Consider the following 19,544-nt stretch of genomic DNA (forward strand, 5'->3'; position numbering starts at 1 on the left):
CAGCTAGTTTTCATATCTCAAGAGAGAGGTTGTGTCCTTTCCATATTTTGTGGTGGGTATTGTTTTAAAAAATACACAGAAGGTTACAATTTACTTCAGACATTCGTTTTATTAAAATGTGACTGGAACTTTCAGCCAAAATCATCGAGATTAACTTGCTACAAGAGACACTTAGACTGAATTGTAAGGATTGAAATTGAAATCTTTTAAAATTATTTTCTTGTTTTAATAAACAATTGTAAACTTTATATTAAAATTCCAAAATAAATTATCTGAATTTAAGAGCAGCCATTAGAGAGACCTGGCTACAAAAACTAGGTGGTCATTCGACATATTTTAGAATCCATTGCCTAAGTGACAATATTATTTCAATGAATAGCTGGAAAAGCGCTCTGTTTGTCCCTTGGGAACGTTTAACATTACAACTTTGTATATTTGCATGCATCTGTTACTCAAAGAGATGCTCAGTTTTAACTTGGTGCAGGAATCAAATGCACAGGGACCAAAGTTGATTGCAAACTGTTCCAACATTGAAAAATAATACTCAGGTTAGCAATGGAATGGTGAGCAGCAGGAGGCCATTGCTGCTATTTAAGGAATTGTCTTTGGCACTCAATTGGGAGGGCTTCATAGTTGAAGGAAGGACGCTGAATCTGGGTCCAAAAGAGGCCTAAACATTCCTGGTGACACCTGATCCAGGCTCCACAAGGAAAGTTTTTCTTAAAGAAGGGGATCCACTTCGCTTCTTGCTTGCTTTTCAGGTAGGCAGTTTACAATGGCTTCCATCGTTAAAGTTGCAGTTAGGCCATGGTGATATTATTGGAGGAATCTGCATATTTATAGACTGTTGTCTTTTGAGGTTGGTGAATGGCATAAGGTTTGATCCCTCTTGCCTATTCATCAACATGTGAAAAGGCAGTGTGATGTTGGTAGGTCTGTACAATGAATGGTTTAACTGTCTACCCATTTCATCTATGCTGGGCAGGCAAAGTTAAAATTATCAGCAGCAAGATGTAGACAGTGAATATTTCGAAAGACAGCTATTTTTTGGATTCCTAAATTTATATTCAGTATGGACCATATTTGCTCCAAGAACTTGAATTAAAAATAAATGCAATCTTTGCAAATTTGTGCAAATTTTTAGTGCTTTTAAATTCGTAGTTCATAAACTAGCCTAGTCGATGAAAAAGTCTAAATAGAGCCTCAGCGCAATATACTTGATATAAGTAACTGCATCCATTTCTGCAAGTTTGTATTGATAACTTCAATGGTAGATGGATAAATGCCACATTAAACCATCAAGCATTTCCTTGATGAATGCTCTGAAACATCAAATAGATTAAAACTAGAGGATTTATCTGTACTGTTCTTCAGCAAGAACTGATATTAGCAAAAAGACGATGTTGAAGAAGTAGCACTTGTTGTAACAGCTACTGAGAATGATGAGCAACTTTGGCAGTGCTGGATATATTTTTAGTGCTCTTGTTCAAAACTAGAAGAGAGAAAAACATTGTCAGAAGAATGTTCCCAGTCAATGGACTATTTGCAGCTGATTGGCTGTAAGTGATGTCATGCTTTCAGTAGATGGTTGTAGCCTGGTTCACATTACAGTTATTTTACTAACGTTCTGGGGTCAATTAGCAATTTAACCTCAGAACATTGGGGAAGAAATTTCCAAAGTGTAACAGGGCTTTTACAGAGAATGATAGGAGAGGAAAGTAAATATAATGCAATTGAGAGATGAGTGGGAAAACACAAATTTGGTTCCTATTATAATTGAACATGTTAAAAGCTGGGAATCATCACCTCAAAAAAAATCCTAGGTGATTTTGCTTGACATTGTAACTTGCAAGATTGAATGTCGTAATAGTTGGCAGAATGAGTTTTTGCTTACTGACTTTCGTGACTTTGTGCAGGGATTAAATTGTAATGTAAATGAGGCAAATGTGCTATTTGCCTCTTATTGATTTACTGGTATTTGATGTATCCCAAATCTAATGGTGCTGTGATTTTGTAATGAATTTGCTTCCCAACCAGATGACTGTATTTTAAATCCCCACGCTGCTTATGGGTTTTGATTTTGACAGTTATTTCTTCATGGTAAGACTGCTAACGGTGTTGATTGTGATACCTACAGCCTAAAGGATGGAAAATCATGCTCCTGATTTGTTATGTTTCATTTAAAGGTATCAACACTAAGACTGTCAATGAGAATTTCCTGAAAATAACTATTTTGCCTTCCCATTCAATAGATTTGTTTGCAGATCAGTTTTCATGACTTTCTAAGAGATTTTATCTTAAATATTTGAATATGTAAATCATTGCTGAAACCATTTTCTTTAATTTGGCTTGATGTTCATGTGAGCAGTCTTATTTGAGGAAAAATGTATAATGTAACTTTGAAATAAGTTTAAAAAAAAAGACAAAAAAGAATTATCAGCTAGTCTTAAATCTTTTAGTTGCCAACTAACTTTTCTATACAGCTATGTATGTTTCCCATATGTTCCTCCTTTGTCTCATGCTATCTTCCCAGCCTTTTAAGTGTGATAATAGTATTAATAATATAATGTCTCGAACTTATTGTCATGAAATTATAAGACCTGTTATTTCAATAATACTAGGCTGCTATGACAATATCAGAATTTAAATAGCACATGAGGCAACACAAGGTTTTAGGAATCCAGTCAACTGGGATTTTAGCAAATTTTTGTTTTGGTGAAAATCCCTGGGCATTGATAAATACATACTGAAGAACTGCACAATCTGGGCCAAATACCATTAAATAACACTACAGTTTGTAAAGTATTTGTTGAATAAACTATTAAAAAACTTACAAAGTTGTGTTTTAAATATTGGAATTCAAAAGCTTTGTTACTTCAGTGAACCTATTGAAGTTCACAACCAGACACTTTTCAGCAAATAAAACCTGTTCAACAAAATTGATAACAATTGGCCATTTAGTATATACTATTTAATTTTTAAAAATTAACAGTTTCATAGAAAACAATGGAGCATGATATGTATTTTTGATGAAGTTAAATACTTCCCTGGTGACTAAAACTTTTAACGTCATTTGTTTACATTACATGCTTTATTGTGTGAATGTGAGGGTAGTGCCACCAAGTTTCAATGGATTGATAGCCATATTGAGATTATTATATCCTTAAACCATTATGACTGGCCTGTAAATTGAATCTTTTAGAAGTTAAGATGCTGAGCTGAAGATTATGAAATGTTGATTATGTAATAATCATTTTGACTTTAAGCTGATATTTGTGCATTTACAATATAAATGAATATGTTTTAGTTTAGTATTTTGCTGAATTTTCTTTGTAGGTTTTGTCTTCTTTCTTAGCATAAATGATCGTTTTTATATTGCTGAACCAGATGTTTATAATTAGAGGAATACATAGAATTACAAAAGATTGCTTGTTTATCATCTTACTTTGAATTATGTGAAGCTTTTAGCCTTTCATTAAAATTTTAGTATAAAGCAACCATTATAATTAATGTATATTAAGATTGAAGTTAGTGTATTTGAGTAACCTTTGACTTCTTACATTGAAAATGTGACTTTTAATTGTTTAGGACATTTAGTTCAACATTTTAGAATGGCTGAATTTAGTTATTTAAAGTTACCTTCACCAGGATGTGTAATTTTTAGTTTATATGCATTATTCCTTGTACCAATAACAGAAATATTTTAAGTGTGCAAATTCTCTGTTCGACATCATGCTTGGAGAATGGCTGCCCAGGTGAGACCTGGGGAGAAGTATGCAAAAGTGCATTTTTTAACAAATAAAACTTTAAACTTAGCAGAGCACCCATGTTACTGATCTTTGCATACTCTCCTAGGTTTCATTAAACCTATAAGGATGTACTCATATAAAAATATGACCTGATACAACATGCGCATTCATTGATGCATGTATGTAGCCCAAATGTCAAAAGAAATCAAAACCTAGTCTACTATTTATTATTAGTAACTTATAATCCACAAATAATGTATTTACTTAGAGCACAAAGAGAATGATACTAGCATGTAACATAACCACATGGTAAATAACTTGTATTTACTTTCAGTATTAAAATAAATGTATCCCATGTTTCTTAGCTAACCTTTTCCAATTGGTCTTTACTGTAGTTTTGTAAATTCAAATGTTTTTATTGTTGGAGCTCTGTACACAAGATATTTTGGTTTCCCTTAGCTGAACCCTTATTAAATATGCCTTAAAATTATGCGGCAAGAAAATTGCAAAAATCAAAGCGAAAGTATGCTCAGGATAAAACAATAAAGTCAGCGTCTGAAAATTATTCTGCTCACACCCCAGAACAGCAGATAATAAAGCTACCATGTTCAATCCTTTTCAACTGCGTATCAGATCATAAGTGTATCATAAATATGTTTTTAAAAAGCCTTAATTGTATCCACCCCATTCTGCTTGAAAGAAGTTTTTGAATTTTTTTTCCAAAGATTTCCAAAGCCACACTTGACTTGAGGCAAACTGCAATATTCCTTATCACTACGATTGGGGGAAAAAATATCACTTTAAAAATGTTGTAGAAGGGCTTCCATTCTAAAAGAATTATAGTCTGTAAACTTGTTCAGCAATTATGAGCAATCTGAGGAATATTTTCAAATTTGTGCCACAATGACCCTGTATAAATGAAAAGTTTAAACACTTCAATATTTCTACATAGAATGGGGTCAATGGTAGAGACAATTTTAAGTTTTGGCTTGAGGCTTTAATGTCCTTTGCGTTTTATGATATCTTTGCAATATGTATCTTTAATAAAGTATAAAATCAAACCACGCAACTATCTTTTGTTACTGACTTTTGCATATTAATTAATTTATAGTGCGCACTGATATGTAGTTGCTCAAGGATTGAACATAGCAGCTTTATTATCTACTGTTCTGTGGTGATATCAGAATCACTTTCAGATGCTGACTTTATTGTTTTATCCTGAGTGTGCTTTCACTTTGACTTTGGCATTTTCTTGCATAATTTTTTCCATTTTTGTGCAAAGTATAGATCAACACCAGAGGATGGAAAATTGTTAAACTTGATCACTAGAATTAAACCCTGCGCTAAGCATATGCTTATTCAATGAACAGTTGAAATGTATAATTTTACGACTGTACACTGAAATGTTTTGGAAACCATGCTGCCTTCACAAGAAGTGACTCCTATTTCTGATTTATTGTTAATCCGACTTTCCTTAGCACAGTGATACTTTTAAAACCAGTTGACACTGTGTAAACTATAGTCTTGTTAGTGTAGCCTTTGCAAGTACTGTATCTAATTAGCTGTTAAAGTACTTTTTACTCTGAAGAAATTATGTGGCACAAACTGTCCATTGTACATGCAATACTTTCTTTCCAAAATTATGAGCAATCTGAGGAATATTTTCAAATTTGTGCCACAATGACCCTGTATAAATGAAAAGTTTAAACACTTCAATACAAGACACATGAAAAGGCAGAGTTCCTGGCACTTTGTCTTTGTTTATGACCGTGTATTTTAAAATATATATTTTTGATGCACATATATACTTATTGCAAGAAAGAAATTGGTTTTAATTCTTAGGGATAGGCTCTTTGTTGAACAAAACTATATGAAATAAATTGCTGTTTTCTTGGAAGAGGACGATGGAACACATCTGTGTTACAAAAAGTGTTGTGGAACATATCTAACTTTTTAATTAAGAACATGCCTAAGAGTCATGACAAAAAATATTCATAGGGGAATACCAGCCTTAAGACTGAAGATATAGTTCTTGGCTAATTAGACCGTACAACATTGACAATGATACTAATGTACAAGTGATTACTTGTTTTCTGAAATGAATTAACATTAGACTACAAGTTATGACGCTTCACAGCATAATTTTAGCAAGTGTTTAATGCAGTGTAATGAGAATTGTGCTAAACTGTTAGTGCTCACAGCATACAATACTTTACTGCTTATTGACACATGCGAATAAAAATGCAAGGAGTCCTGTGTATTCACAGGTGAAAACTGGACCAATACATTACTCATTAAAACACAACGAAGGACTTCGAACTAATGTTTACAACTTTCTGTAGTGAATACTATCAGTTTAATTACTTTTGAAAAGCAGTCAAATGAGGAACTTTATCATACAATGATCTATAAGTGAAGTAATTCGATGTATATTTTGGATGTTTCCCACTTCCTTGAACATGTAAACTCACCCCAGCGAAGATTATGGCCCCGCCCCCAGAAACCTTTTTTCACAAACTGAATTGGTTGTAATCGGGGTTTGACTGTCGAACAAAAGTTTTTTTTTGGCAGCTGTATTCTAATTTTACTGCAAATTCAAGTTTTAAAGAAACCCATCTGGGAATAAAAAAAAGTTTATCACTTTTGGCATTGTTTGTCCCCTACCTGAAGCCTGCAGTTTGTGAAGTTCCATAGCTTGTTTGTGGGAATGAGAGCACTAGGCAATATGATGGTGCGATGCAGCCTTCCACTGATCAGCGATGTGAACATTCCGACAGTAACACCAAACAATGAGAGATGTGCTCTTTGCATCCTCTAGCCAATGGCCCATTACGTCAGATCATTGCCATATATGGTGCTCTGTTGTGCAGACCTGGAGTGTCTGACTGCAGCTCTGTGATAGCTAGGACTTAGGAAGCTTATTACTGCACTTTGGCTCCAGCTGACGTTCAGGGCTCTGTGAAATGATGTGTTTGTCTACTCAGTTCTCAGCCAAGAAGAATGTGCGGAAGGCTTTAGGTTACAGAATTTCCTACTTACCATTGACTGCGCTGTCATTACTGGAATAGTGGTTAATGGTGTTGCCGAATTTCTATAAAAGTTTTTTTTCATATGTTTATTTACGAATTTAGTACACGATTCGGAATATAATCTAGTTTTTCAGTTCATTGTTATTAATTAAGAAGGCTGCAGCTGTGTTTAACAGCATCAAAGTTGTACTGTTGTCTCGGCTTCAAATGAGTTTCATAATTAAACAATAATATCAGAAAATATTTATACCGAATCAATTATGAAGTCTATGTGATTTCACAGAAGACAGTGAAGTCATTTTACCTGTACAATACAAAAAGCAGAGCTTTCCTTTTTTAGTTCTTTTTTGAAGTGTTCTGTCTCAAAATTAGTGAGTAAGTTTTATCTAGAAATTCCTCTGACATCATTTTAACCCACAGGCAACATGATGTTATGGTGGAAGAAATTCTGGTGTGAGCAACAGGCTATACTTTGCACTTCTTCCAAACTTCTGTGGTTAACTGCAGTTAAACCTATAAAAAATGGTCAGATAAAGGGACTTTATACTAAAATCCTCAATCTTTCACTTTCCACTGAAACTACTCAGGGAGTGTACATCCATTGCTGGAATTAGAACAGTAGAATTAACAGAAAGATAGGGACAATGAGCTAAAACTTTTTTTAAAAAAATTATGCAAAGCATAGTATGAGGGATAAATACATAGAATGGTACTGAAAGCTGGAGAAAAACCCATGCTTCCCAAATAGGAATGTATTCCATGCTTGTTTCACTTATTCTTGGCTTGTGAAGATTTTGGTAAGGCCAGTATTTACTGTTGATTCCCAATTACCTATCAGAATGTCATTCTGAATGGTAGCTTTGAGCCACTGTGGTTCCTTGTGGTGTGCATGCAGATGCTCGCTCTCTGCTATTTCATATGAATACTACAACATTACCCGATGTGGTCAGCCAAAGATGAGATATTTCCATGTTGACCTAATGTGTCACATGGGAGGGGAACTTTCAGCATTGTATGGTAGCTTTTCCAGATGCCCACTGCTCTTGTTCTTCTAAGACTTGCAAGATGCTGTTGAGGTTTCTGCAGTGCAGTGTAGATGGTGCACATTGCAGCCCTCAACATGACAGCAGTGGAGTGAGTGAATTTTTAACTTAGTTGGGATACTAATCAAATAGATAGCTATAAGGAAAGTGTCACTTTTTTTTGGTGGTGCTGGAGCTTCATTAATCCAAAGTGGATAGTATTCTATCACATTCCTTAATTGCGCTGAGAGATAATAGGCTGACTTTGGGGAGTCAGGAGATGATTTACTTGCTGCAGGATTCCTAACTTCTGATCTGCTCTTGTATCCGTAATATTGAGACCAGTCCAGTTATAGTTCTTACCAATGGTGTCTCCAGGATTTTGGTGTGACATTTCGCTATGGTCATGCCTTTGAATGTCAAAGCCAAAAGTTTAAACTCACTTGTTAGAGATGGTTACTGCCTGACATTTGTGCAGTATTAACCTTGTTTGGCATTTCCCTGCACAAGCCTCACAAGGTTTACTTCCAGTGATTGTTTAATTATCTGAGGAGTTATGAATGGAATTGTACAATCAACAATTATGCCCCCAGTTCTGACATTGTGATGAACAGAAGGTGATTGTAGCAGCTGAAGATGGTTGGGCCTTATGAACTACCTTGAGAAACTAATACAGTGATTTTTGTGGTGAGGTTATTGTCCTTCAACAACTTTGTCCATCTTCCTTTTGTGCTTGATATGACTCCAATTAGTTGAGGACTTTTTCCCCAAGTTCCCATCAACTTCAATTTTGTTAGAATTCATTTCTGCCATTTTTGGTGAAATGTGGCCTTGATGCCAAGAGGAATTACTTTTACTTAACCTCTGGAATTTAGCTCATTTGTCTCTATTTGGACCAAAGCAGTAAAAGTTTGGAAGCCAAGTAATCCTGGCAGAATCCAAACTGAATATCAGTGAACCAATGATGACTTCAACTTGACAGGACTAACAACAATATATTTCTTCACTTTGCTGATGATTGAGTACAGACTGGGCAGTAATTTGAGGTTGGATTTGTCCTGCATTTGTTGATGGTGCAAAGCTGGGCACATTTCACTTGTTGGCTAGATGCCAGTGTTGGCACTGTACTGGACAGCTTGGTGACACAGCTAGTTTGAAAGCGAAAACACACTTCATCTGGGATATTACTTGAGCTCATTGCATTGGACATGGCAAAGCTGATTTACCAGGCTGATTCTGGGAATGGTGGGGCTGATGTACACGGATAGATTGACTAAGTTAGAATTGTTTTCGCTGGAGTTCAGATGATTGAGGGGGAATCCTATAGAGACTTTTAAAGTTTTAACCAGATGAGACAGGATAGATGCAGGGAGATCCTGATGGTAGATGTGTCTAAACCCAGGGGTCACAGTCAGAGGATTCAGGGTAGACAATTTAGGATGGAGATGAGAGACACTTCTTCACCCAAAGAGCGATAAGCCTGTGGAATTTATTACCACAGGAAGTAGTTGATGCCAAAACATTGAATGTATTCAAGAGGCAGCTAGATACAGCACTTGGAGCAAATGGGGTCAAAGGTTATGGGGAGAAAACCGGATTAGGCTCTTAAGTTGGACGATCAGCCATGAGCATGATTAATGGTGGAGCAGGCTTGAAGGGCTGAATGGCCTCTTCCTGCTCCTATCTTCTACGTTTCTACATTTTAGCTCTTTCTTTATTTCCCAAGGAGAATTGACAGACTGAAAACTGGCATTTATGTTGGTGGAGAGCTCAGGTGAAGAGCAAGATGGATCTTTCATTTCTAACTGAAGATGGTTGCAAAGCTTCACCCTTGTCTTCTTCATTAATACATAGGGGCTCCCTATCATTGAAGATGGGAATTTTCTTGAAATCTTCTGGTCTAGTTAGCTTTTATTTGCCCACTAACATTCACTGGATGGAGCAGCACCACAGAGCATTTCTCTAGGTTGTTTGTAGGATTGCTTAGCTCTGCCTTTAAGGTTCCACATCTGCTGTTCAGCATGCCTATAGTGCTGTGTTGTAGCTTCACCAGACTGGACTCTTTGGTGCTGCTGCACTGTTCTACATTTTTCATTGAACCAGGACTGATCTCCTTGCTTACTAGTAATGGTAGAGTGAAGGAAATGTCAGGCGATGAGGCTACAACTTGTGGTTGAATATGATTCTGCTGCTAGATGTGGTTAGAATCTCTTCCATTTAGCAGGGCGGATGATGGAACTTTGTAGCTACAAACGCTGTATGGGTGAACAGGTTGAAATCAAAAATTGCTGGAGGGAGCAACATTTATGCAATAGTGGGTGAGAGGGGAGTTGGAATGCTGCAGGAGGAAGGATGTTCGTAGTTCAGATTAAGTGATTGCATTCCCCCCGCCACACCATTGCATAAATACTGCCCTTCCACACTTCACATCAGCTCTGATGAAGATTTATCTAGACTCAAAAAAAGTTAGCTTGCTTTCTCTCCATGGATGCTGCCCGACCTGCTTTGATCTCCAGCATTTTTTTGTTTTCAGTACAGGTTCCAGCATCTGAGTAATTTGCTCCTACTATGGTACAGCAGGTTGATTTTGTGGGAATGGGGTCCTGTTGGTTTTTCTGTTGTGTTGGTTTTCTCACCAGCTGCCACCTAAATAATCTGACAGTTTTATCTTTCAGGACCCTGCCAGTAGGGTGCTATTGAGCCAGAAATTCTAATGGACATTGATACTCCCTTCCCATTCTCTTCCCTTGTTAGCTTCTGTCCTTCTTCCAAGTGGCATTTAATAAGGAGGGACAAGGTAAGAGAGGGTGCAAGAAGATAAATAAGATCCATGTTTCACCTGATGTAACAACACTTTATAGGGGTCATAACATAATAAATAAAAGTAGGTATTGATCATACATCTCCTTGAGTCTGCTCCACCACTGTCTCCCTCAATCTTGATTATATTCAGTGAATCAACTTGAGTAGTTCTCTAGCATAGAAAATTCCAAAGATTTGCAAATATCCTTATCTCCTTTAAAAGGAGATCTGTAAATGTGTGCCCTTGTTCAACATTTCCCCATGAGGAAAACATAGTCTCCTCATCCACACTGCCAAGTCCCATCAAAATCTACCTAAGACCACCTCTCATTCTTCTCAATTCCAAAGAATATAGAACCATTGCTCAACCTTTTTGCTTAAAGCTACCATTTCATCCTTGAACCTACCTGATGACCCATTTCTGAACTGCCTGTGAACAATGCAAGTATATCACACCTTAATTAAGGAAAAGAAATGTGGACTCATTAACAATTCAAAATTGCAGCAAGATTTGTGATATTTATACTGCATCCCCCTTGCAGAGCCAACATTCCACTTCTCTTCCTAATTATTGCTCATCTATGTGCTGACATTTGTCATGTGCAAGGACACTCCTCTATACCACAACATTTTGTACTCTTGCTCTATTTGCTTTTCAGTTCTTTCTACCAAGTAACTATGTATTTTCCCACATATGCTCCATCATAATTTTGCCTACACACTTAAACTGTTGCAAATTCTTTGTGTTTTCCTTGCTAGCTTTGTATTTTCTGTCAATTTAACAAAATATAGCCAGTTCTTTCAACCAGTTCATCAATATCGACCATAAACAGTTGATGCTTCATTAAAGTATACCTAAGAATTATGAGATATCTTTTTAAGTGGCTACTCTAATTTATATTTAGATCTATTTTTCCAGTCCATTCTAGCCATCTCTGTTTTAACACCTTGTAGTTGCCTTTATTTAAGTTCACTGCACTAGTTTTAGTCCTAGGTTTCTGACAATAAAACAGAATGTGAAATTCTTGCTTGTTATGATTACTTTTTCCAATCAATTAATGAATCTTGACTTGTTGCATAATACTATTATCTAAAATAATCTGTTCACTGGTTCCTCAATGTTGAACTACCATTTTGCTCCATTTGATGGATCATTTCTGGCAGTGGGCATGGTGATGCAAGAGTCTACAGTGTTGGCTGAGCTATTGATGCTCTGAGTCTGATAATTTGACTCTTGTCTTGTCTCTCATGTAAACTAGGCCAGATAAGGATGGGTAAACGTCCTTCCCTAGAGGGCATTAGCGGACCAAATGGGTCTTTCTGACAGGAACCATATTGGTTTCACGGTCATTATTGGACTAAATTCCAGATTTTTATTGAATTCTAATTCCACCATCTGCCATAGTGGGATTCGAACCCAGATCACCAGAACATTACCTGGGTTTCTAGATTAACAATCCTGTGATAATATCATGAGGGCAACACCTCCCCTTGGTATTGTGTGATTTTAACTCATATCTTTGCATCATTAATAGTTCAAGTTTAAGATTACTGTAACCACTGTGTTACCATACCTGTGTGGTAAGTCTCCTCACTCCAAATATTCTGCAAGCACGTGAGGTTGATGAGGACATGATATTACCAGCAGACAGGTCCATTCATTAGTTATATTTCATGTGACTCTTGCATTCTGTAAATATATTGACTTTGTACTGTAAGTTAACTGTGTAAAAGGCTTAGTATGTTGATGGGAGAACTAAATAAATGTTCTAGATCTGTTTGCATTTAACGGGATTCATTGAAATATGATTGCATTATAATGTTGCATTAGAGGCAAACATTAAAATTCTGAAGTCATAAAGGTGTCTGAATTTGCGACCTGTCAAAATTACACTTTACTCTAAAGTCGGTGCAGAGATTGGCTTCTGCTGATGTAACTACTATTGCACCAACAACTCTAACAGTAAATAGTTGTTTAAGGAGCATTGCAGTTAGCTATAATTACAGAATAATATATTTTAACATAAGCTGCATTGATCTTCAATGACTTAATGGTGTTTATGAACTGCATGGAGGAAAATAAGTGCAAACCTCAGATAAAATTGTATTTGACCTGAGTTTGTCAAATAGTTAGCAAGTTTAAATACTGTGTAAGTAAACAAGAATGTTGACATCATTGTAGTCTGTAATTGAAATTTTCTATTTGTGTGAAGCAGAAGGATTCCTTTAAAGGTTGAGTAAGTACAGGGCTTTTTTGATGTATCAGACGGACAACATTTTTCAGCTGAAGTAATCAGAACAAAAGTGCAGGATGCACAACAAAACCAGAAAAGTTAGATTGATTTGAGCCTACTTACAGCGCCACCAGGATCATTATTGAAGGCATAATATGAGCGACTGTTCTCTCGTGCACCTGTGACCATATATTAAAGCTGTTACAATCTAAAAGTGTACAGTGTATTGAAGCTTGAAGTCTATGCACATGCGTATCAAACATCACCTAACATTATTGAAATGGGGTAGACTACTTAACTCTTTCATATATTAATGCATTTTGATTTTTATTTTTAGATCTGGTGATTCAAAGTTAATTTTATTTTTTCAATTTAAATAGGGGAAGATTTGGTGCTTTTGTTTTAACTAATCATGTACCACCACTGTGTTGGATGTGTTTGGAAAAAATGCTAAAGGACTGTTAAGAATAGATATAAAATTGTAAAGACAGACATGGCATTGGATGATAATTCGTTGCAAACTGTTTGGCCCTGTGGGATAGGGAAGCACAATGCTTCAGTGGTTAGCACTACTGTCTCACAGTGCCAGGTACCTGGGTTCGGTCCAGGCTTGGGTGACTGTCTGTATGGAGTTTGCACATTCTCCCCATGTCTGCATGGGTTTTCTTTGGGTACTCTGATTTGCTCCCACAGTCCAAAGATGTGCAGGTTAGGGGGGTTAGCCATGCTAAATTGCCCATTGTGTCCAAGGATGTGCAAGCTAGGTGGCTTAGCCTTGAGAAATGCAGAATTATAGGGATAGGGTAATGGGGTGGGTCTGGGTGGGATGCTCTTTGGATGGTTGACGTGGACTCGATGGGCCGAAAGGCCTGCTTCCACACTGTAGGGGTGATTCTATGATTTTTTATTGGATAATCAAGATAGATGCAGCGGGTGGATTTTGATCCTTTCAATTTCAGGAAGGGCATGAGTCATCGATAAGTCATTTGCCTTTCCAGATTATATAGTTTCCAGAGAGATTAAATTTGGAAGGTGAGAAATAAATTTCTTTACTCTTTGAAGAACTCAGTTAGAACATCAGACTTAATCTATTATACAAGTTAACCTTTAATGCATTTAAGGGCTAAAATTTGAACAAATTAATAAAACAATTCAAGACTTTTTTTTCAGTGCTACTTCAAGTACATTTGGTCTCAAAAGTTGACATAGAGTCCAAGTAGGAGTGAGAATATTTAAAAACAAATCTCTCCATAGATCACGAGAAATGGGGAGTGAGGATGAATATATTTTATTTTTCTTGAGAACTAAATAGCAAAGGTTGTGATCTCTCAGTATCGAGCTAAGATTTGATTCAACTCCCAAAGGAAATATTAAGTTTCCATTTTTCTTTTATTTGTTTAACTTTGTTTTTTTTAATGTATTGGTATATACTGAGGAGATGATGTCGATTACTGCTGATGGTTTAGTGTTGCTCCCTATTTATTTATTTTCCCTCTACACAGTTGAGCGGGGTTGCCCTTCTGTGTTACACAAAAGAAATTGACTGTAAAAACTGAAAAAAAAAATTTTAGAAATAGGATTGAGATGTATTTTTGTGCAGTGACTACATCATTTTTATAGTGCTGTGCCTGCTCTTCATGATTTACCTGTGTCTGCAGTGCACTGCCAGAATGACTGTGGGATCGCACTTGCAGACACTAGTATGCTTTCCCCTATTCCAATTTGAAATTCTGTTGTAAAGGTATTTTTAAAGGGTGTGGATCTTCATGCCATTCCCGGTATTAGCTTGCTGTCTGAATACAGTAATTCTAAATTGTAGCTTTTCTAATAGCAATCAGTTGAGCTGATCTTGATTTGGCACACTGGAGTTTGGAGGCAAGTCCACTAAAACTGTCAGGATTTTTGGCAAATTACTTTTGTTTTACATTTCAAGTGATGGCTATGCTACTTGTACTAGGAAACATAAGTGGCACCCTCTTATTTCTCAGGAAATGCTGAAGACTGAAATAAAAGTCGTGTACCACAATGTATTTTAGGGTCTAGCCAGTAGGTGGCTGTATCTAACGAGTTTCTAATGTTTGCATTCATTTTATAGTCATTTTGAATACATGTCTTTATTATATTCATAAAATTACTTTTGGCAATGCCGCAAGTAATTTCCTCTTTTCCTTGTGATCTTTTAATGTGTTTCTTCACATGTTCATCTAATCCCTTCTTAAATGCAGTGAATGTCTTATCACAAGTAGTTATTGAAGTTAAAGTATTCCAAATGTCTGTTACATTTTTTTCTAATGCCTAGCCTTCATATTTGATACAAAAATAAGCATTTACAGATAAGTAGCTCCATTCTATGAACCATAACCAAATATGCCAGAGGAATTTAATGCCAACACATGTTTTAAAGAAAGAATAAAACGAAAAAGAGAAATGACTTGTAATTTGTTGAAATAACTAAGTATAAATGCAAAAGAAACTTTGAGATCAAGTTGAAATACCTAGCCATAATAAATCTGGTAGTCATGATCAAACCAAGTACTACCATGGTCACATTACTTTCTTGAGTATTGCATCCCATTCTGCTTGCTGAGACATTGGGATGCAATCAAGTATTTGACCACCATAGAAAGGTACTACAAGGACTATATCTGGTATTATTAGTCTGCACTGAGGACCACTGAAACAATTTAGTCTTTTAAGCCCTGAACATAAAAACATCCTTATGAATTTGGAGCAAATGTTCGGCCATTTGCCCTTTAAGCCTGCAAGCCATTTAATAAGATTGTGGCTGATTTGTTTGTATTTTAAAGTTCCCATTCCCATCCACCCTCAAGAGACTTTAATTCCCTTGCCTAATATGAAACTATGAACCGCAACCTTAAAACTATTCAATGACCCCTGTGATTTGAGGCAGAGTGTTTCAAAGTTGCACAACCTTCTGAGAGAAAAAATACTATGTCCTAAATGGATGACCCTTGTTTGGGACTCACCCACAAGAGGAAAAAGCATTTCCACATATTCCATAGCGAGATTGTTCAGTATCTTATATATTTGAATCAAGTCAGCTCTCCTTGCCTAAACTCCTGTGAAAACAAGTCCAGTCTGTTCAATCTTTCCTCCCTAAAGCAACCCACTATTGTCAGATATCAATTTAGTAAGCCTCCTGTGAACCACTTCCATTTTATGCCCTTTGATAAATTAAGGGACCAATGCTGTACACATTTTTGTGGTATGGTCTTACCAATGCCTTGAGTAACTGAAGCATAACATCCTTATTACTGGGATGTTTTCTGTATCCTCTAACATGAAGACAGAAGCTAAATATTTGTTCATTTCATCTACATTTCCTTTTATCTAATATTAACTCTTCATTCTCATTCTCCAGAAGACCAACTTTCATTTTACTTATTGTTTTTCTTTTTGAATTTCTGTAGAAACTCTTGCTATCCTTTTCCATATTTCTAGCCATTTTTCCCTCATACTCTAATTTCTTCCTTCTGGTTAATCTTTCAGTTATTCATTATATTCTGATCAATCATTTTAGCTGCATCTTTTCCATGTTCATTAGCACTTCAGTGCTCCTGTATTCAAAATCTTATCTTGTATACACAGAATCCTATTCTATCCTTTCCTTTTGGATTTTACCTTCACCAATTGTTGGAAATAATCTTATGCAGTACTTTAAATTGTCTGAAATCCTTTCAATGTTTTTAACAGTTCTGTTGGATCTCTTGTTAGTTGTATCTTCCATGATAACCATGCAACATTTTTCTCCCACAGATTTTCTGCAATCTCATTTTTGAACATTTTGGTTTGTCTTTTATGTCCAATGTATACAGATACCCTTTTCTAAGTGCTTCCAAATCAAACCACAGAAATCTACACAAGCATACTTTCTGTTTAACTGATATTGCAGGAATGCATTCCATTTACTTCAATGAAAACAACTGTTCACACACATTGGTAATACAATACATACACAGAGCTGGATGCATACCCTAATTGGATTTTAGAGAAGCCAGTGACCCTCTAGCTACTAAAGCACTTTTGATGGATTTGTTTTCTATGTTCCAATGCCCTAAACATAATTGCTCAGTGTTCCTTGGATACAGGAGTTGTACATATGAATTGGAAATTTGTTTACGTCTCACCACTCTTTAAGATGGGTGATAGAAAGAAACCAGGGAATTACAGATGGGGGTTAGCCTAACATCTGCAATAGGGAAATGTTTGGAGTCTATAATCAACGATAAGGCAACTTATCACCTCAAAGAATTTCAGTTAATCGTGGAGAGTCAGCATGGATTCATGAAGGATAGGTAATGACTGACAACCTCAGTTTTTTTTTTGAAGTGGTGGACAGAGATCTATTAATAGATGTTAGAGTCTTATAGCCATAGAGTTATAGAATTATATCCCAATCCAATCTAATTCCACCTGACAGCGCCTGACCTATATCCCTCCAAACCCCTCCTATTCATATACCCATCCAGATGCCTTTTAAACGTTGCAATTGTACCAGCCACCACCACTTCCTCTGGCAGCTCATTCTATACATGTACCACCCTCTGCGTGAAAAAGTTACTTCTTAGGTTTTTTTTATGTCTTTCTCCTCTCACCCTAAACCTATGCCCTCTAGTTAGATTAGATTACTTAGAGTGTGGAAACAGGCCTTCGGCCCAACAAGTTCACACCGACCCTCTGAATACGTCTACCACTATGGGCAATTTAGCATGGCCAATTCACCTAACCTGCACATTTTTGGACTGTGGGAGGAAACCAGAGCACCCGGAGGAAACCCACGCAGACACTGGGAGAATGTGCAAACTTCACACAGACAGTCGCCTGAGGCGGGAATTGAACCCAGGTCTCTGGCGCTGTGAGGCAGCAGTGCTAACCACTGTGCCACCGTGCCGCCCACTGTTGGGGAGCTCTGGACTCCCCAACCCCAGGGAAAAGGCTTTTATCTATTTATCTTATCCATGCCCCTCATGATTTTGCAAACCTCTAGGTCATTGTTTATATAGATTTCCTGAAGGCTTTTCAATAAGTGCCACACAAGACACTGCTAGCTAAGGTGGAAGCCCATGAAATTGAGATCCGGTTACTGAAAGGATAGGAAATTGGTCGAGTGGCAGGGAACAGAGAATTGGAATAATGGGTAAGTACTCAAATTGGCAGGACATGACTAATGGTGTCCTCTACAAATCTCTATAGCAGCCTCAGCTATTCACAATATTAATTGATGACCTGGAAAACAACGTAATAAGTAAAATATCCACAAAACTGTCAACATTATAGACAGTGTTGCCAACAGCATAATGTTACAACAGGATATTGAAAGATTAGATAAATGGGCAAAGAATAGATCAGGATTTTATTGAGAAGACCCAAAGTTAAATGCAGTGTATGTGCAATGAAATTTAGGGGTTCAGGTGCATAGCTGTTTAAAGTGTCCCAAATAGGTGCAGAAATAGACAAACGAGCTAATAAAGTGCTGGCCTTCATATCCAAAGGGCTGGAGTATAGAGATGCAGACATTAACCTGTGGTGATACAGAATCCTAGTTAGACCCCACGTAGAGCTGATCTGGGCACCACAACTTAGGAAAAATGTTTTTGTCCAGGAGGGAGTTCAACACAGGCTTTTAAGGATGATACCTGGACCTCAGGGATTAAATTATGAGGAGAGATTAGACATATCAATCCTGTTTTCTCGAGAATTTAAAGGGTTAAGGAGTTATCTAGTTGATGTTTCCAGGGTAACAACTAGGAAAGATGGGGTAGTTAAAGACAAACTATTTCCACTGGTTGATGATTCTAGAATCAGGAGGCATCGTCTAAGAATTGGGGCCAGGCCATTCAGGAGAGATGTTCAAAGGCACTTCTACATGCAAAGAGTAATTAGATTAGATTCCCTACAGTGTCGAAACAGGCCCTTCGGCCCAACAAGTCCACACAAACCCTCCGAAGAGCAACTCACCCAGACCCATTCCCCAACATTTACTCCTGACTAATATACTACTTAACACTATGGGCAATTTAGCATGGCCAATTCACCTAACCTGCACATCTTTAGACTATGGGAGGAAACTGGAGCACCCGGAAGAAACCCACGCAGACAGTCACCTGAGGCTGGAATCGATCCTGGGATCATAGTGCTGTGAGGCAGCAGTGCTAACCACTGAGCCACTGTGTTGCCCATTGGAGATTTGGAACGCTCATCCTCAAGTGGCTGTCAATGCTCATACATTTGGTAACATTAAATCTGAGATAGACAAATATTTATTCTGTGAGGATATCAAGAAGTACAGGCCCAAGCCAGGCATATGGAGTTAGGCCATGATTTGAATGGTGGATCAGGCTCGAGAGGCTGAATGGCCTACCCCTGTTCCTATTCATGCTCTGCTGAAGGTCTATGTGGTGATTGTATTTTATGGTGCAGTTCTGCTGTTTAGCTGTGTTGCCTGCTGAAGAGTTGCTGCCACCTATTGTCTGCCAACTAAGGACTCAAGTCCATGCTTATTAATAAACCAATACTTAAAGATCTCTTACAAAAGAAGTGGGGTTCATTTTTGATTGAAAGATTTCAAGCGAGCATATTTCAGAGATGGAAGCTTAAAACCTCCCCATGGTAAAGTTAGTATCAGTGCAGATTAAAAAACTTGATCTAAGTGTTATGTTTTGAGGAACATCTTAAAAGGGGAAAGAG

The 19,544-nt window shown here is 37.0% G+C and overlaps 2 protein-coding genes and 1 long non-coding RNA gene across 10 annotated transcripts in view; 1 reads left to right on the forward strand and 2 right to left on the reverse strand.

Annotated features, from left to right (window-relative positions):
• Positions 1–19,544, forward strand: part of cmss1 (cms1 ribosomal small subunit homolog) — a 397,195-nt gene that overhangs the window by 79,199 nt on the left and 298,452 nt on the right. The window lies entirely within an intron of this gene.
• Positions 1–19,544, reverse strand: part of filip1l (filamin A interacting protein 1-like) — a 309,751-nt gene that overhangs the window by 56,765 nt on the left and 233,442 nt on the right. The window lies entirely within an intron of this gene.
• LOC122555299 (uncharacterized) lies at positions 90–6,677 on the reverse strand. Its single transcript, XR_015758829.1, has 2 exons — positions 6,414–6,677; positions 90–1,492 (listed from the first exon to the last, which is right to left on the reverse strand). It is a non-coding gene; the product is annotated as an uncharacterized LOC122555299 (long non-coding RNA).

The sequence above is a fragment of the Chiloscyllium plagiosum genome, unplaced genomic scaffold, assembly GCF_037043375.1.
Source record: "Chiloscyllium plagiosum isolate Xiang-an unplaced genomic scaffold, Cpla_swu_hap1 HiC_scaffold_12, whole genome shotgun sequence".
NCBI lineage: Eukaryota > Metazoa > Chordata > Chondrichthyes > Orectolobiformes > Hemiscylliidae > Chiloscyllium > Chiloscyllium plagiosum.